Source organism: Temnothorax longispinosus, chromosome 2 (genome assembly GCF_030848805.1).
Source record: "Temnothorax longispinosus isolate EJ_2023e chromosome 2, Tlon_JGU_v1, whole genome shotgun sequence".
NCBI lineage: Eukaryota > Metazoa > Arthropoda > Insecta > Hymenoptera > Formicidae > Temnothorax > Temnothorax longispinosus.
The window spans coordinates 12,040,750-12,058,829 of NC_092359.1; the positions used below are offsets into that span (position 1 = coordinate 12,040,750).

An 18,080-nucleotide genomic window follows, 5' to 3' on the forward strand; every position below is an offset into this window, starting at 1 on the left:
AGGTGATGCACCGAAGTCAACGCAATTGTGAACGACCATGCGCGCCTGCTCGAATGGGCAACCCGCCGTACCGCTCTGTATCGTCTTGATATTACAATTTTGGCGTTCCGGGAAGACTAAAACTTTGCCTTTAAAGTCAGTTCAGCACAGATTTAAGAAAGTTTCTGATTTGAGGTCATTATTGTATAGGTGGGAGGCGTAAATTAAAAAAGATGGCACGAGAAATGAAAAATTATTACAAATTTCGAAGTATGTTTTGGATCAATTCAAAATTTCCTCTAAAAGATGGCTTTCTATTCATGACATTGATATAAAAAGATGTTCGAGAGCACGCGGTAGCGCGGTATCGCGCGAGGTAACAAAACGACCACAAAAAGAACAAAAATGAACAGCAAGTACAAATGAAAAATAATGTATATAATGTTCCCAAAATTCAAATATGTACAAGTTATTTACAGAGTCTTTAATATTTCCAGTGAAGGAAAAAGCCGTGAGCGCGCACAATGGTTAGCACGGCAAGAGCGGCGAGCGGTTACGCGAATGCGAAAATGCGGTTGAAGCAAAGTACAAGAAGTCGTATACGATGATACTTTAGCGGGTGATCTACGAACGAGAATCGAGCCCGCGCCGAGGCGGCGGTCGTTTTATCACCTCCGAGGCGAAACTCCCTCCAGACAAATTTCTACGAATTTCGGGAGGGTGATTGGCCGTCGGAGCCCTACGTCATCGCGCTGACGTCACTGTTCGCACGTGACGATCCGCGGATCGTTACTTGTTTGCGCTCGCTTTTGTTTATAGCATGGACCTTTCTATTGTGTAGCTTGACTTTGTTTGTTCACTCGGTCAACTGTGGCAATGTTTTGCTGGCGATTAACGAACTTTCTGGAATATGAGCGAAAGAAAGATCCATGCTATACTGACGAATTTAATATTGAAGGGGCGATTTGCAATGCGGTTAAGACGACACGGTGGAAATTGAATCTCGTCGACCGCCCTCCCTGCATGCATGCGTGTTGCGCGGTAAAAGTTTACAATAACTTACACAGCTCGGATTACTTTGACCTTGACATATGTTGTCAAGGACATAATACTGAGTAACTTTTCCATAACTTATTCGGCGGTCGCTTTTTATTAAAAAGTTATTAACAAAAAAAAGTTTGGCGACCTCACCGATTTCAATGACCTTGATATATGTTGTCAAGGTCATGACCCCGAGTGACCTTCAGAAGGTTTTAGCCGTTGCTCGTTATTCGTTAAAAAGTTATTAACAAAAAAAATTTGGAAAATACGTAGGTTAGATGACGCGCTTTACAAGTATTTAACTGTTTAAAGCGCGTCACTAATCTACATAGGTTAGATGACGCGCTTTAACAGTATTTAATTGTTTAAAGCGCGTCAACTAACCCATGCGTAAACTATTTCAGGGCTACCGCACCTCCCCCGAAAGCAGGGGGGGGTGTGGGTGAACCTCGGTTCGCGTGAAAAGTATATGCGTGAACTATTTCGGGGCTACCGCAACTCCCCCGAAAGCGTGGGGGGGGTGTGGTTGAACCTCGGTTCGCGTGAAAAGTGTATGCGTGAACTATTTCGGAGCTATCGCACCTCCCCCGAAAGCAGGGGGGGTGTGGGTGAACCTCGGTTCGCGTGAAAAGTGTATGCGTGAACTATTTCGACATATTAGATTAGTCATTTATGCCTTCCAATACTCAAAATAGCTGCTATATTTTTCAAACTTTTTTTGTTTATAACTTTTTAATAAGCAGCGACCGCCGACTAAGTTATAAGGAAAAGTTACTCAGTATTATGTCCTTGACAACATATGTCAAGGTCAAAGTAATTCGAGCTGTGTAAGTTATTGTAAACTTTTACCGAAAAATTATTACAAGCATCAAGCGAATTTGTTTCTAAAGTAAAATCAGAGATCATGTTAATAAGTGAAGACAATGTCTATAATTCCGATCAATCGGGGTTCAATTTAGAAACGCATGCAGGTCGCACGCTTGCTTTAAAAGGATCATTAAAAGTCCAGTGTTTAGCGCAATTTTTTAATTCTTGGACGCACAGCTACACTATTCAGCCAATCGTTTCTGCCAACGGAAATTTAAAGTCCCCTTTATTAATAGTCCTGCAAGAGACTAGTGGTAAATTTGGACCAATCGTTGAGAAAACTTTGTACAAAGCAGACAATATTGTCGTATTTGCATCAAAATCAGGCAAATTAACATCCGACCTTGCCATTAATTTTGTTAGATTCTTGGACTGGCCAGACTGAAAAAAGTTTGACAATATTAATAAAGATAATAAAAACGTCCAAATTTTTACGATTTCCGCTGGAACCACTGGTTTAATTCAACCGCTGGACGTTTACACTTTTAGGCTTTGGAAGAATTTTTTAAGACAATTTTCTGATATTGTCATGCTGTATAACTATGATGTAAATTTACATTTAAGGAATAACATCCTCAAAATACAAATACATAATCAGTTTTCCTCGCCCAGATTTAAGAATATATTTCGATACGCTTGGTGGAAGTGTGGGTATATTGCAGAAAAACCCGACAAATGCGAAGTCCCTGCAGATTTCTGTTTCAAAAAATGCAATGGCATACATGTGAACTCTGCAATGATATTGCAATAATTAAATGTGCTTGGTGTATGACATCAATGTGCATGCAGCACTTCTTTACCGTAACAAACGCTAACTCTCCACATTACTGCACTAAATTTAAAGTGTAAGTCGAAAAGCACCCCGATTCGTGAGAAGCAAGGGGACTCACGTTCTAAAAGCACCCCGATTCGTGAGAGGCAAGGGGACTCACGTTCAAAAAGCACTCCGATTCGTGAGAGGCAAGGGGACTCACGTTCAAAAAGCACCCCGATTCGTGAGAGGCAAGGGGACTCACGTTCAAAAAGCACCCCGATTCGTGAGAGGCAAGGGGACTCACGTTCAAAAAGCACCCTAATGGGATGAAAACCCTCTATCACGTCCACGTCGTTCATCCTGGGTAGCGCTAAGAAGGGATTGATTTTTAGATGCATCACTACTTGTAGGGATGGTTTTCGATGTTTCGTTACTGTTAGGGGTAGTTTTCAATTAAGACCTTTTTGCTACAAAGTCGCCTCAAAGTTATGCTCATTTCTTACTTTTTTGCAATTTTCGCACTTTTTGACAGAATGTAAAACTTTTGAAAAAATGCGACCGCCATATTGGATCCGCCATTTTGAATACTTAAAAACGGACTTCAGATTCGTTATCAGCGACCCCAGAAATCCTAAGTTACCTGATTTTGCAACAATCGTAAAAATAATTCGTAAAATAGTCGAACCTACCCCCAATATCGATAAGGGTGATTTCTACCCTTCAAACGGCTTTCGGGCCGATATAACAATATACGTGTCCAATAGTTTTCCATGTACTACTTGTATGCCAAGTTTCAGGAAAATCGCCGTATGGCACTTCCCTAGTGTTACTTGTGAGTCTAAAAAGTGCTTAAGAAGTTTACATCTAATAACTGAAGGAATTTTCTCCGTGTTATAATTGCCTGTGTTGCTAATAAAAGGATTATCGTGATATGGATTATAAGCTTTATGGATCATATCTTGAATAACTTTATTAATATATTCAGTCTGTGTTTGAAGATACAATTCAGTGGTGCGCACTCTGGGGAGATTTAGAATGATGCGGAGAAACTTATTTTGCATAACTTGTATGCGATTGATGTGCAATTTATGTGCTGCTGCCCAGACCGGAGCTGCGTAGAGTAACACTGTTCTGGCACAAGTTTTATACAGTAATAGTTTATAGTCCAACTTGAGATCGTTAGTTCCATTTATAAAAGGATATAGTTTTCTGAAAGCGCCCTGAGTTTTACTAATTCTATCATCAATAGCTGGTTTCCATTTTAAACAAGCGTCAATGTTGACGCCGAGATATTTCACTTTAGTAGCCCAAGGAACTCTAAAATTTGACATTTTTATTAATGGAGGTTTTGGAAATTTTTTGCTAGTAATTATTATTGCCTCGGTTTTCTCGTTATTGATAGTCATCTTCCAATCCCGAAAGAATTGAACGATGACATCAACGTGTCTCTGCAATCTATTGACAAGCAATGCCGGGCTCCAGGAGGAAGTGTACACGGCAGTGTCGTCAGCATAGATTGCGAGCTCTGTTTTAGAGTCCTTGGGAATATCGTTAATAAAAATATCAAATAGAATAGGCCTCAAGATAGAGCCCTGAGGGACTCCAGAAATAGCCTCACAAATAGATGAAGTTTCACCCTCAAAATTCACTATAAAGGGTGTGTTTCGATATTCACTGTAAGTACTGACGATATGACGTCATTGAGTAGAACTGCAGGAGCGTTTCTATGTTGCTGCTGTTACTTTCAGGCTGGAATAACGGAACGACGACCACAGTACTGCCAGTACTGCCAGTGAATGTCGAAACGCACCCGTATAAGAAAAAAATATAACCTATCTTAACCTATCTTAGACACGACGTGACACGACGATAGGAGCACCTATTCTAAATATATAAAAAAAAATCTTGTACTTAAACAATAATGTTACAAAAGTCATGTCTATAAAATAAATAACAGTTTTCAGATTTATAAAAATATCGAAATTATTTATTATTATATTAATTATATTAATTTAGTAGTAGTAGTAGTAATATTTTCAGGCCTTTTCCGCATCTTCGTAACTAACGATTACTGTATATTTCTCGTTGTTGCCTTCCAGGTCCACAAGGACCAAACCTATGATGTGAACCTGGCACCCGACTTCCGAAAAATTAATTTTTGTACAGAAAACGTTAGCATTTTGTTTGTAGTTGTTTGTAGTAACAAAAATTTCGTTTGTAGTTCAATACATTAAAAATGATAAAAATTAAAAAAATTACTTGCACCCCACTTTGAGATATCTCAAATCCGTTTGCGCCATCTTCTTTAGAATCATTTGTAGTTGTTTGTAGTGCTTTTCTTTTTGTTTATAGTTGCACCATTCAAAAGTTATTATATTTTTGCAATAAACAAAAAGAGTAACTTTGCCAATTTTGGAGATATCTCAAATCCGCTTGCGCCATCTTCTTCAGAATCATTTGTAGTGCTTTTCTTTTTGTTTATAGTTGCACCATTCAAAAGTTACTATATTTTTGTAATAAACAAAAAGTGTAACTTTGCCAATTTTGGAGATATCTCAAATCCGCTTGCGCCATCTTTTTCAGAATCATTTGTAGTTGTTTGTAGTGCTTTCTTTTTTTTTTGTTTGTATTTGCACCGTTCTATATATATCTAGTTATGATATTTTTGCAATATATAAGAAGTGAAGAAGAATTTTACTTTATATACCCCAAGGGGCCTTAAAGAGCGTTTTGAAGGGACGTACCCAACCCTAACCTCCAATTCATCCACTACCTTACTGTTTCCTCCTTTGGACCAACGGTTTAACGTCTCTTCCGAAAGACGGAGCCCAGTTTTCTCCGCATCTGCACGGAGGGGCGCGGTTTTTTCGGAAAAAAACTTTTCCATGATTCATGGCTCCAGTGGACTCGAACCTGGTTCCTCAGATTACGAGTCTGGCGCTCTACCACTAGACCATACCGCCGCCCTTATACCAGAAGTGTAACTTTGCCAATTTTGGAAATATTTTAAAACTAATTGCGCGACTCGATGTAGAATTGTTTGTAGTTGTTTGTAATAGTTTTCGTTCCGTTTCGTTTAAAATATCTCCAAAATTGTCTCTCAAAATTATCTCTTTTTGTTTATTGCAAAAATATAATAACTTTTGAACAGTGCAATTACAAACGAAAAGAAAAGCATTACAAACAACTACAAACGTTTCTGAAAAAGATGGTACAAGCGGATTTGAGATATCTCCAAAATTGACAAAGTTACACTTTTTGTTTATTGCAAAAATATAATAACTTTTGAATGGTGCAACTATAAACAAAAAGAAAAGCACTACAAATGATTCTGAAAAAGATGGCGCAAGTGGATTTGAGATATCTCCAAAATTGGCAGTTACTCTTTTTGTTTATTGCAAAAATATAATAACTTTTAACAGTGCAATTACAAACGAAAAGAAAAGTACTACAAACAACTACAAACGATTCCGAAGAAGATGGCGCAAGCGGATTTGAGATATCTTCAAAGTTGGCAAAGTTACACTTTTTGTTTATTGCAAAAATATAATAACTTTTGAATGGTGCAACTATAAACAAAAAGAAAAGCACTACAAATGATTCTGAAAAAGATGGCGCAAGCTGATTTGAGATATCTCCAAAATTGGCAAAGTTACTCTTTTTGTTTATTGCAAAAATATAATAACTTTTGAACAGTGCAACTACAAACGAAAAGAAAAGCACTACAAACAACTACAAACAATTTTGAAGAAGATGGCGCAAGCGGATTTGAGTTATCTCAAAGTGGGGTGCGAGTAATTTTTTAAATGTTTATAATTTTTAATGTATTAAACTACAAACGAAATTTTTGTTACTACAAACAACTACAAACCAAATGCTAACGTTTTCCGCAAAAAAATTAATTTTTCGAAAGTCGGGTGCAAGGTTCACATAGGTAAGGACCAATTTTTTCAAGGTGCCGCCATAACCTCCATGTTCTTACTGCGAATGCCTCACCTCGCGAGTCGCAGTAATGAAAGTAGGGAGTGACAACAAAATCTATGACGTCACATGAACACGAAAACGCTTTGACAGCTTACTGCCGCGTATATTGGAACGGATTTACAGTGCTGCCAGTACTGCGAGTGAATAGCGAAACGCACCCAAAGTTGCGTTCCTTTAGATAAGAGCGTAAAATCTTAATTATATACTCAGGCATACTAAGAGTATTTAACTTGTACAGCAAAGCCTTGTGCCAGACCGAATCAAAAGCTTTTTGTATATCGAGTAGCACCATAGCTGAACTTTGTTTTTTATTTATCTCCATGGCAAAAGATTCTGTGACTCTAAGTAGCTGTTGTATCGTTGAATGGCGCGATTTAAAGCCAAACTGTTCGTTTATTACAATATTATTCTCTGATAAAAAGGCATCAATCCGCGTGAGTAAGACTCTCTCGTAAACTACTTAAAGAGTAGCTTAATAGGCTTATAGGTCTATAATTAGTCGGTGAAGTTTGTGGCTTACCCGGCTTAGGAAAAGCAAGAATTTTAGCTGTCTTCCAACATGAAGGAAAATAATATAATCGAAATGAATTTGATAATATAGAATTTAGAATTTGTTCGATCGGCGCTCGTACCAGGCGTCAAGATCGAGTTGAGCGTCCGTGGTTTTCGCGATCGCGAGACGACGATCGAACTCATACTGCCGGAGCACGCGCCGATAGGCACGCCGAAATTCCGTCGAGTGAGGGAAACGGGATTTGGCGACACAAAGAGTTTATTAAAACTTCACAAATGTTCATTTATTGAGTGTTGAACAATGATGGGTGCCTCGTGGCGACACGCACAGGCGAAACACAGGCAAATCGAGCCGTCGCGGGGCTCCGAACCCAGCAAACGCAAAAGGATTAAAAAATATTAAAATTTTTTAATACCTTTGAATCTCTTTTTTGGCGGAATTAAATGAAATTAGATGGGATTCGAAATGAGATGGTCCAATCCCATGGAATCCAAAAAAGAAATTTTCAATTCCATCCAATCCTATGGAATCCGTAAAGGTTATGGAATTGCATGGCATTAGACGGTTTAGGAAACGTCTCGCGCCTCCGTTGGGCGACCAAGCGCCGTTGTTCGTCGGTGAGCTTTTGTGTATGCCTAAGGGCATTACACGCACTACTGCCGACGGGCAATTAGCCCGAAAATGAGATTTGTAAGATCTGTCAGGCCCCGTAGGAGGTCCCTTTACATAGCGGTCGAGACGAAACTTTGAACTCGAGAAGATGCCCCGGCGATGCGACGCCTAGCGGCATCGACGCGAACTGCCGGTAATGCAGATACCGCGCAGGCGTGTACTATTGGTGGCGCGTACCGCCACAAAGTTCAACACGGACACTTTTCAATCCCTATCCTGGCATTCAATGGTATTCATTTTATTGTCGGAATAGACGGAATTCAATGGAATTCAATACGGAAATTTTTAATTCCTAGTTTGGCATTCAATGGTATTCATTTCGTTAACGGAATCAATGGTATTCAATGGAATTCATCACGAAACTTTCCAATCCCTAACCTGGCATTCAGTGGTATTCATTTCGTTAACGGAATCAATGGTATTGAATGGAATTCATCACGAAACTTTCCAATCCCTAACCTGACATTCAGTGGTATAATATTTTTGTGTCAGAATTGGATGGGATTCAAAAAAAACAAATTCTTTCCAAAATAAGGAATTCCATGATATTGAAACTATTTCAATCCCTTTTTTGGACAGAATGGAATTCGGAAAGTCCTTAATTGAATTCCTGGCAATCCCGTTTTAATTCTTTTCAATCTTTTTTTGTTTGCTGGGAAGAATCCGCTCACAAACGACGGTCGATTCCCGAGGAGAGCAGCGGACTAGAAGATCGGGATATCAGTCGGATCGGAGGTGATCCGATCGCGGAAAACTCTCGGCAGTCGCGGACTGGAGATGTTCGGTGGAGCGATACCCGCAAACGAACGACTGCCACGAGCGTCGCTCCGTTGGTTCTTTTATCGGTTCTGACCTTCCAGAAGGTTCCCCGTGCAGGGAGGGGTATTACTTGCCGTTAATGAACCTTCTAGAAGGCCAGAGACGAATTGCGCAAATGAGCGTTTGCCAAATTACGGTCTTTGCACGGCGCGCGCTTGTAATTGGGCGTCGCGGTAGCGAGCGTCGTGGTAGGCTTAAGGCTGAGTTTCCACTGAGCGCGTCACGCGTCGCGTCATCCAATCAAAACATCCCATTTCGATTCCGTCACAAGAATGTAATGAAATGGGATGTTTGGATTGGTTAACTTGTGACGACGCGACGCGTGACGCGCTCAGTGGAAACTCAGCCTTAAGCTCGCGGTGCACTCACGTTGCGAGAACGTGTGGTCGCTGCGTCACGCGCTTGGGAGCGCGCGCTCGCTTCAAGCAATTTATCGGCCGCGATATCTGCAGCTTTGTATGTACAATGGGTTACATGTGTTTCTTTCAAGCTCATTTCTTCTCTTACACTCGATTTACTTTCCAATTTACGCTTTACTAACGTTTGTTTTACGTTTTATTTTCACCAGGGATATGCATACATACATCATTCGAACTCCTCTGTTCTTACCATCGGTAATTATACATATATATAAACTTTATAATTATATTATATAATAAAACACAACAAAATAAAGTATTACATTATTATTACTTTAACAGTCTTTTATCTCTACATTTTGTTTTTCTCTTCTCCCCTAAACTCCACCATCCATCTCTCTCCCTCTCCCTTGCCATTCAAAATTCTTCTTACTTTTTCCCTTACTCCTTCCCCCATGTCATCACCCCCTTTTCTCGCGCATTTCTCCAGTGTATGTTCTCAGGTTTCTTTCTCTGCTTCACATACTCTGCATCTTTTTTTTTCCTCTGATTCCTAGAGTCCTATATTAGTAGAGAAACGCAAACTTTACCCCCACTTTGCTGCCGTCGCCATCTTGTGATCGTACCCCCACCTTGCTGCCGTCACTATCTAGCCCATGGTGTTTCTACTTTTAGCCAGCGCAATCAGTGCTGTTTACTAAAATAAGTATTTATTCTTCGTTGCAGTTCAATACCTGTATCGATTTACCATTTGCCATTACATCAATTTTTATGTAAGAAATGAAATAATGAAATGCATCGAACGTGACATTTTCGAATATTGAGAGACTTGTTGCTCGTTTGAGGTTAGGCTCCTACCAAGTTTTACGCTTTTCAATAATTTTCTTTTGTGCAGGGAGAAAGAGCAAGTTGTTTCACTGTCATATCGGCGAACCTGCTGGTCCATTTCTGAATATGTGTGAGGTAAATTTAGTTTTTTTTATCTCAAATAAATTACAAATATCCGTCGACCCTAGTACTGTTACTTAACCTTGATCTTTCTGCAGAGCTCCAATTTAAATCTCATCTCTGCTCCATCGTCTAAGGTGGATGAAATACAGTATCTCAAATTCCAGACCAGAATAGTGGAAGAAAAATTAACAAATCTTCAAGAGGAGTATAACAATGACTTTGCTACTTTTGAAAAAGTGGTTTGTGAGATACACCTAATGAAGCAGGAGCTATACGTTGGCAAGCGCTTGCTAAAGGTTTTAAGCTATAAAGGAGTTTGTAAAGAGTCTTAGTGTTTTGGGCTCGTTCTGTCTATAACGTAATTATAAACGGACTAATTGTATATTTATAATTTATAATGTAATAATACAGTGCCTCGCATTAATATTCAGACATCATAATACTTGAAAAAAATTAATCCGTATATTTATTTAAGAAATGTTGTTTTTTTTAGTAAGTTGAAGCACAAAATGATACCCTACAAAATATTGAACTATTGAAGTTATAGTAATTTAATTCATATGTAAATGTAATTTATACAAAAATATATTTTTTGTTAAATGTCCGAATATTAATGCAAATCACTATATACATATATAAAATTGTATAATTGTTCTAATTTTGAAATAAATTATTATTTTCACAATATATTCTTTATTTTATGTAAATTTACATTAGTGGTTTATCAGTCTTAAAATATGTAAAAATAAAAATAAAATAAAAATATCCTGCCAGAGAGCATAACACAAATAATATACTCTGCATATGAGCATTGGTACATAGATAGATAGATAGAATAATTACTTTATTTGCCCCGAAGGGGCCTTAAAGGGCGTTTTTGAAGAACGTACCCAAACCTGTACAGTTTCACAACATCCTTTCTCACCTCTTTTCCGACATACACAAAATGGCGTTTTGAAGGGATGTACCCAACCCTGTACATTTTCCTCATCCTATTCCGTCCTGGTTCTTGGCTTGTACATTCTCATGCCCTCCCACCCCTTCTCGTTCTTTATCCCTTTCCGTCGCTGCATCCTTTCTTTCCATTGCTCCTATATCTCTTCTTCTTTTCTTCTGGAGATTTCAATGCAAGTTTGTTCTTTCTTCCTCTTTCCATCTCGATGCTCTGTCTCTTGCCTTTCCTTCCTTCCAAGATCCGCCTTCCTTCTAAACAATCAAATCAAGAACTGGTTGTATGACACCTTCCTTTCCGTTCTCTTCTTCTTCTTACTTCCTCTTCTCTCTCTTCCGTCATTCGCCATAGTCTCCTCCATATTCTCTGCCCCTCCCTTTCTTTTCTTACTTCTTTCCTCCCCTTCTCGGACTTCCGGCCGGATCACCTCCTCGTAGGAGTTCCTACTGTCCTTTCTGCTCACTTCCTCTATAGTCGCCGCTTCCATTGCTGTTCTCTTCCCCTTCCTCTTCTGATCTCTCCCTCATCGGCATAGCTCTTCTGCATTTCCCTGTCTTCTCTACGTCCCAGGCGTGCCACTCACCGCTCGTCCGTTTCTCCTCCCCTCCTCCCGTTTGCCTCGGCCGCCACGGTAGCCACGCCATTCGTCACCACTCGCGCAACGACTGTGCCCCGACAGCCCGCAGTGGTGCCAACCTACTCTTTTGGAGAGGTCAGCACCCCGCGCCATCTCCGCCCAGCCTGCGCCCGCTATCACCTCGCGCCGCCTCAGCTCTCACCTCAGCGCCCTCTCTCCTCACCGCTCGCGCATGGCTCATCACCTCGTGGCACCTCTTCCGGCTCTCACCCCTGCTCCGCGCGCGCCTGCGCTGCTCCCTTTTCTCGTCTCGCTCCGCACGTCTCGCACAAGCTCCGTCCTAACCTTCAAACTGCCTCCTCTTCGAATTACTTTGTTTCTCCTCTCACGCTCTGTTCTTCTCACCTCCTTCATTTCCTCGGCCTCTTCTATGTTTTCGCCCTCGATTCAGCCACCTCTCGGCGGCTATCTTCCTTTTCCTTTCCTTTTACTCCAATCTTCTCACTCTTCCATCCTCGAGCCATCCGCTCACTCCAACGATCCGACCGGAAGTCTGAGCATTGGTACATATTATATATATTTTATATAGAGATAAAATTTATGACCAAAATATATTATATATAATACTAAAATATATTATATATAATACGTATGTATTGTGAGATCATGAAATAAACAGTCATAAATTTTGCACAGGTAAGAGACCGAATCAGCGAACGATAGCAAACCTGGCTGCAGTCTTACTGTTATAAACACGTTCAGAGTTTATTTCAGTACGTTTTTTTCTTATTTTCAATCCATACATTTTCGCATTGTGATAAATCTCTTCAGGATTTTAGTAGTGACATCATGGCAGAGAGATACATCTGCTCCTTCCCAGACATACTGTAGCTCTTTTACTAAGACGTCCACAATGCTCATATTTTTGGCTTCAGTAAGTGTGTCTATCAGGTTGCGGAAAGTAATTTCACTCTTCAAGATTGCTTTGAAACAAGGATTTGACACATACAGAAGGCTCCTCTCTTTGTAGCTCTTCATTTGAACAACAATGGAATAAGGGTGATGCCCTTCACCTTTCCAAAAAACACTTTTGAAACAGTTATCGCAGACTGTCATGTTTGTGCACTTCACACTATGCACAACTGATTCAGCTATGTCATATATTATTGACCACTCCCATGGTATATATCATATATTATTGACCACTCATCAATGCTGTGCATCTGGTCATCAGTCACCTGTGGGACTTTAATAACACATGTTTTGAAAAATGCATTCAAGTCTTCTTGTTGTTGTCGTGAGATTGCTGCAGCTTTAGAAAACTCCAGGAAATCGTGTCCAATTTTTTCAACTACAGTGTCATCAACATCATTATCGTAGTTGGTGTTTTTCTTGGTATTGATGCACAGCTGTGACAAGGTAATCATTTTCAAATTTTGTTTCAGATGAAGAGCGTAAGGAACAGGCTGTCTGAAGCGCAGAAGAGAAAACAGGTTTTTGAAACAATCCTGGGTGAAGCGGCTAAGTAATAAAAAAGAGAAACCAACTTTATTCAAAAAATAATTCTGCAGCAATAATAGACAATCAACTGCCATGAGTAGTCTGGACTGGTTTCCAGTGACCTTTTGTACCAATCTTCATGTGTTGGAATACATAAACTGTGAATTTAAGACGCTCAATGGCTTTGTTTTGTGTATGCATCTTCATTTTTCTTACTGACAAGAGCTAACTTCTGACCTCTGTTAGTGACAAGACTGACAAGAGCAAACCAAAGATCTACAAGGGAAATGAAGAAAACTGTAGTGAGAATTTTTGTATCTCCTGTGGTCTTAGCATAGATCTTGAGGCCAATTACCGTTCTTTGACAAATGACAGACCTTGCTGTGGAAACTTTTATTGTGGAGAAGTGATTACTTTTCGTGTGAAGACTAGACTCTTTTAATTTGTTTGCGATATTAAATTCAAACTTGTTTTTATGACGCATTAGTTCTTCTAAGTGTTTAACTTCCACAATAGGATAGCTGAGGCCTTGAGCATGCACAACTGATTGAGGCAAACAAATCACTTTCTGACTCTCCAACATGGAACGGATGTTTTTGAATAAATGCACAGGATCAGGCATGATGCATAATCTGTCTTGTGGTCGTGCTGGGTGAGGGATGGTGCATCTCACTTTATCGTTTTCATAGCGTTCAACATTCCAAGCCCTCCACAAAGATAGATTGTCAGGCCCCATGTTTGAAGTCACAAAGGCAACTTTCAGACCAATGTTCTCAGCTCTTACAATGATGTCTTACTGATGATGTCTTTTAATGCATTTTTTGTAACATTACAGTTTGTTTGGTTTGATTCGGAATCAATCTTGTTTGTGAAATAATATGCCACGGCGTACTTCCACCGAGTGGTGATTCCTGCTAATGCAATGATTAATGCTTTCTTTGCCAGGCCAGTGTGCCCAGGAAACGTACATAAGTCAATGATCCTTTTACTGGAAGAGTCATACATTTCACCGGGCTTAATAGCCATTTCATCTAATGCTACCATGCAATGCCTCTCACAAAGTGCCATATATGGAACTTGACACTTAACTACATCAAATACTTCTTCCAGAATGCCTGACTCAAACTTTATGTGTTCAACAGCTTGCTGAAGTTTTCTGACTGAAGGAAAAATTGGAAACTTTCTGACGAAATCTGAGTAGCCTTGCGTGCCCCATTTTATTTTGTATATTAGTCCGTCAGTAATAAAATAGTTGGAGTGCTCCAACACATCGTGCGGGCAAGTATCGTCACGCTCGCTCGAAAGGGAATCTCGCGAACGTATTAATTGAGATATTGTGTTGTACTCGTGGAGAAATCGTGTTGTACTCGTGGAGATATCGTGTTGTATCGGTTGTATCGGTTGTAAAAAATTGCGTTGTGTCGGAGATAGTGCGCTGTACTCGTCGAGGGTCGAGCAGGTGCTTCGAGTCGTTATATCGAGACTCACATTATATGGAATTGAGACCCACAGCCTATAAAATATATTTTTATTGTTATTATTTAAACTGTGTCGATTGCGCTACGCTCCCTCTCCACCTTCCCCCCTCACGACATAGAACTACGCTCTGAGCTTGTGTCTGGACTGCAGAAACGGATATCGGGAATCGAATTGTCAAAACGTGGTGCGCGTAATCGCACCTGGCGCCCATTTGGAATGTTTCGTCGGGAGGAACGTATACTGTGGATACTTTGGAGAAATTGATACCGCGGATACCTCGGAGCTACCGTCTGCCCATTAGTTAATTTGCGGCAGCGCCCCTTCGGCTAGCGAAACCGAAGGAAAACGGGTCGTACTCTGCACTCTATCTCTTCTATACTGCTTCATCCTTCTTCTCTCTTTCTTTCAATCTCTTCCGCTGCATATCCTCTACACTCGTAAAACTTTCTTTGTTCTATTTCTTATTTTAACTTTTCTTTTCTTACGTCTTTCTTTATTTCCTTCCAGCATGCTCTTGCTATTTTGTTTCCCCCTCCGTTTTCTAAATTTCTTCGTATCCCATTGCCCTTTTTGCGAACCTGAGGTACGCGAGCACACCAGCACCGTAACTCCCGTTGGCCGCGAGGTCGGCGGGGGTTGGGGAGTCTATTCGGGGACTTGCGAGGTAGGCGGCCTGTATAAAAAGTCCGCCCGGTCGGACGGGACCGTGAGGGACGAACCAGCTTAGGCTGGCTCCGTTACCCGGCCGTCCTATGGGAAGGAAAACTCAGAGAAAAAACCGGGGAACCGGCTGCCCTGCTTAGGAGACTGGCTAGCTTCCGCGAACCAGCCTCCAACAGCCGGTAGGGGAAGGCGACCCCGACTACAAACGCCCGGTCAGTCGGGACCATTAGGGAGATTGTGATTCTCCCACCGGCCACCTAGTGGGGTGGGCCTTCCTCCGTCCATTGCACGCCGGTGCTCCGGCAGGATGGAGGACAGTCTCAGGATCATTGCCTGTTGGTGGTCCGGCAGATCCTGGGATTGCGGGCCCACCTGGGGCTGTCCGGGCCGCTCGGAAATGATCCGAGACCGGGGCCGGGCAGCTCCGAAGGAAGGAGGACCCACCGGGCCGCCCGGACGTTTCCGGGTTAAGGCCGGTGGTGTCCTGCCGCCGGACGGAAGAGCCGGCGGCGCGATAGGTAGCCCGTCGGTCGGCGACTGTGACCACTGGGGGGGATTGTGTTCCCTGTGCCCTATTCTCTCGCGGGCGGCGGGGGGCCGAAATAGAGTTTGCTCGGCTGGAGCTCTGGCCTCTCGCTTTGCGCGCGGGAGGGGTATGGTGGGGGTCCCCCCTACCCAAAGCTGGCCGACGAGTGGCGGACTTTAGGCTGGTCACTCTGGTGGGAGGGGCGTTGGAGGGGTCACAGTCTCCTTCGTCTCGAACGTCGGGGGGGCCTTTCCCCTGCGTGGCGGCGCCCTCCGCGGTGCCCCCGGGTCGGAGACGGGGGACCCCTGAAAGCTCACGGTGCGGCGGCTCCTTGATAGGCCTCGCCCGTGGGTGAGTAAGAAGCTGGGACCCGCCCCAGATGTACATGCCTGGGGTTACGGTGTAGCCAGCCCCCCGGGGGAACTCGGGGCCCGACCGGCCCTAGAGGACCGGTCGGTGAGGGCATGCCCTGGCTGGCAGAGCCGCGGAGAGTCTAGGGGGAATATATTTTCATGGAAAACATTAATCTGGGGAATAACAAAGGGGGTAATGGTAATTCTAAACCTTTTGGAGAAATTGTAGAGAAGGACAGAAAGAGAAAGGCGGAGAATACTTCACCGCCGAAGGGAGGGAAGAAAGTGGAGAAGGATGAGCCCAAGGATAAATTAGTCCCGGACACGAGTAAGGGTCCATCCTTGGCTGAGGGCGAGTTTGAGATGAACGCGAGAATGTGGATGTCCGGGGGACAGGTAGATCCGGACCTGGAGCAGGCGATCTACGTTAATAAAACGCTTGATCCCGAGATGAAATGGGGCAACTTTGTTGCCAGAATGAGGTTGTCAACCGAGATAGCGAAGCCTACGGTTGCAAAAAACTTTAGGAGGTTGGCATTGATGGCCCCAGCTCCGTTGGAGGATCATATCAGGGTGTTTACCCCTGACGAGATGCGAAAGTTCCAACGTTTATGCCCGTTTACTCGTTGAGCCCTATCCTGGGGAGGAGGTGTCGGCGCTGGAAGATACCTATGCCAACGTTATAGAGGAGACGATAAAGGAGCTGACGCGCAGAAATAATGCGCATGAAAAAGGGAGGATAGCGTCACATAAAAAGAGAGATAGGCTGGAGGAGGAGTTGGAGAGGTGCAAGAAAGAGATGGCTGACCAAAAGGCGGACTACGAGAAGCAACTCAATAAGTTACGGACACGCGTGGCTTCATTGGAGATGCGGGCGGAGGTGGAAAAAACAACCCCTCCTGCCCCCAATACTCTGATGGAGGTGGAAATGACTTCGGTGAGACCTGCGGAGTGCAGGGACTCCTCTATCCAGACGGAGGGCTCCCCTGTGGTGAAAAAAAAAGTCGTCAAGGGGGACGCTGGTTTGGCCACATTGGACCGAAAGTTGGAGGGTATGGCAAGGGAAATTAATTCTCTTAAAAGCGCGATGGAAAAAGTTTCCTCCCTCTTGAAGGTGAGAAGAGATCAAACGGAGATGGAGACCACCGATCGCGTGGGCGGGGGCAATAAGCCTGTGCTACCGTCGTCGGTGGTCGGAGGGAAAGGTGTTCCCTCCTCGAGGACCTATGTCGCCGTTACTGAGGGGAGAGAGTGCGTCGGGCCGGGGGTCGGTTTTTCCCCTCCCCGGGGGAGGAGCCACCGACTCGAAAGGTCGGCGATCGTAGGGGGAGAAGGACGCGTACCCTGGTTTCTCCGCGGACGGCTGCGGTGATCATAACCGCCCCGTCCGGAAATCGCGCCGCATATGCAAAAATTGTGAGGACTGCCAGGGAGAAGATGTCCCTGGCGGACTTCGGCATGACCAGCTTGTGATTTAGAAGGGCCGCCACTGGGGGTCTCTTGTTGGAGATCCCTGGTGACGGCTCTGCTGAGAGGGCGGACTGGTTGGCGGCCCGACTTAGAGAGATTTTTGCGGGAGGGAACGTGTGGGTCACCCGGCCCTCCAAGCGTACCGATGTGCGCATTGGGGGGCTGGACGACTCATTTTGTCAGTCACCAAGAACGAGGTTGTCGAGGCTCTGTCCAAGATGGGACGGTGCTCACCCGGGAAGGTCAGGGTCGGTGAGATCCGTCGGCCTCCCCGGGGTCTGGGGACGGTGTGGGCCCAGTGCCCAATTAGTGTTGCGAATGCGGCAATAGAGGAGGGCGGTGTTGAGATGGGCTGGGTGAAAGCCCGTCTCGAAGTGTTGCGCCCCCGCCCTCTAAGGTGCTTCAGGTGTCTGGAGGTTGGACACACAAAACTTGAATGCGCCTCCTCGGTGGATCGCGGCAGTTGGTGCTACCAATTCGGCGACGTGGGCCACCGGGCCAACCTGTGTCGCGCGGCCTCCCCGAGGTGCCCGCTCTGTGCGGACTCGGGGGCGCCGGCCGGGCACTGGCTGGGAGGGGAGAGGTGCGCGGGCGTGAGGGGTGGCGAGGGGGACGAGGGC

The 18,080-nt window shown here is 43.5% G+C and overlaps 1 pseudogene; it reads left to right on the plus strand.

Moving 5' to 3' along the window:
- Nucleotides 1-503: 503 nt before the first annotated feature.
- LOC139809043 (uncharacterized) lies at nt 504-2,736 on the plus strand (annotated as a pseudogene).
- Nucleotides 2,737-18,080: the final 15,344 nt, after the last annotated feature.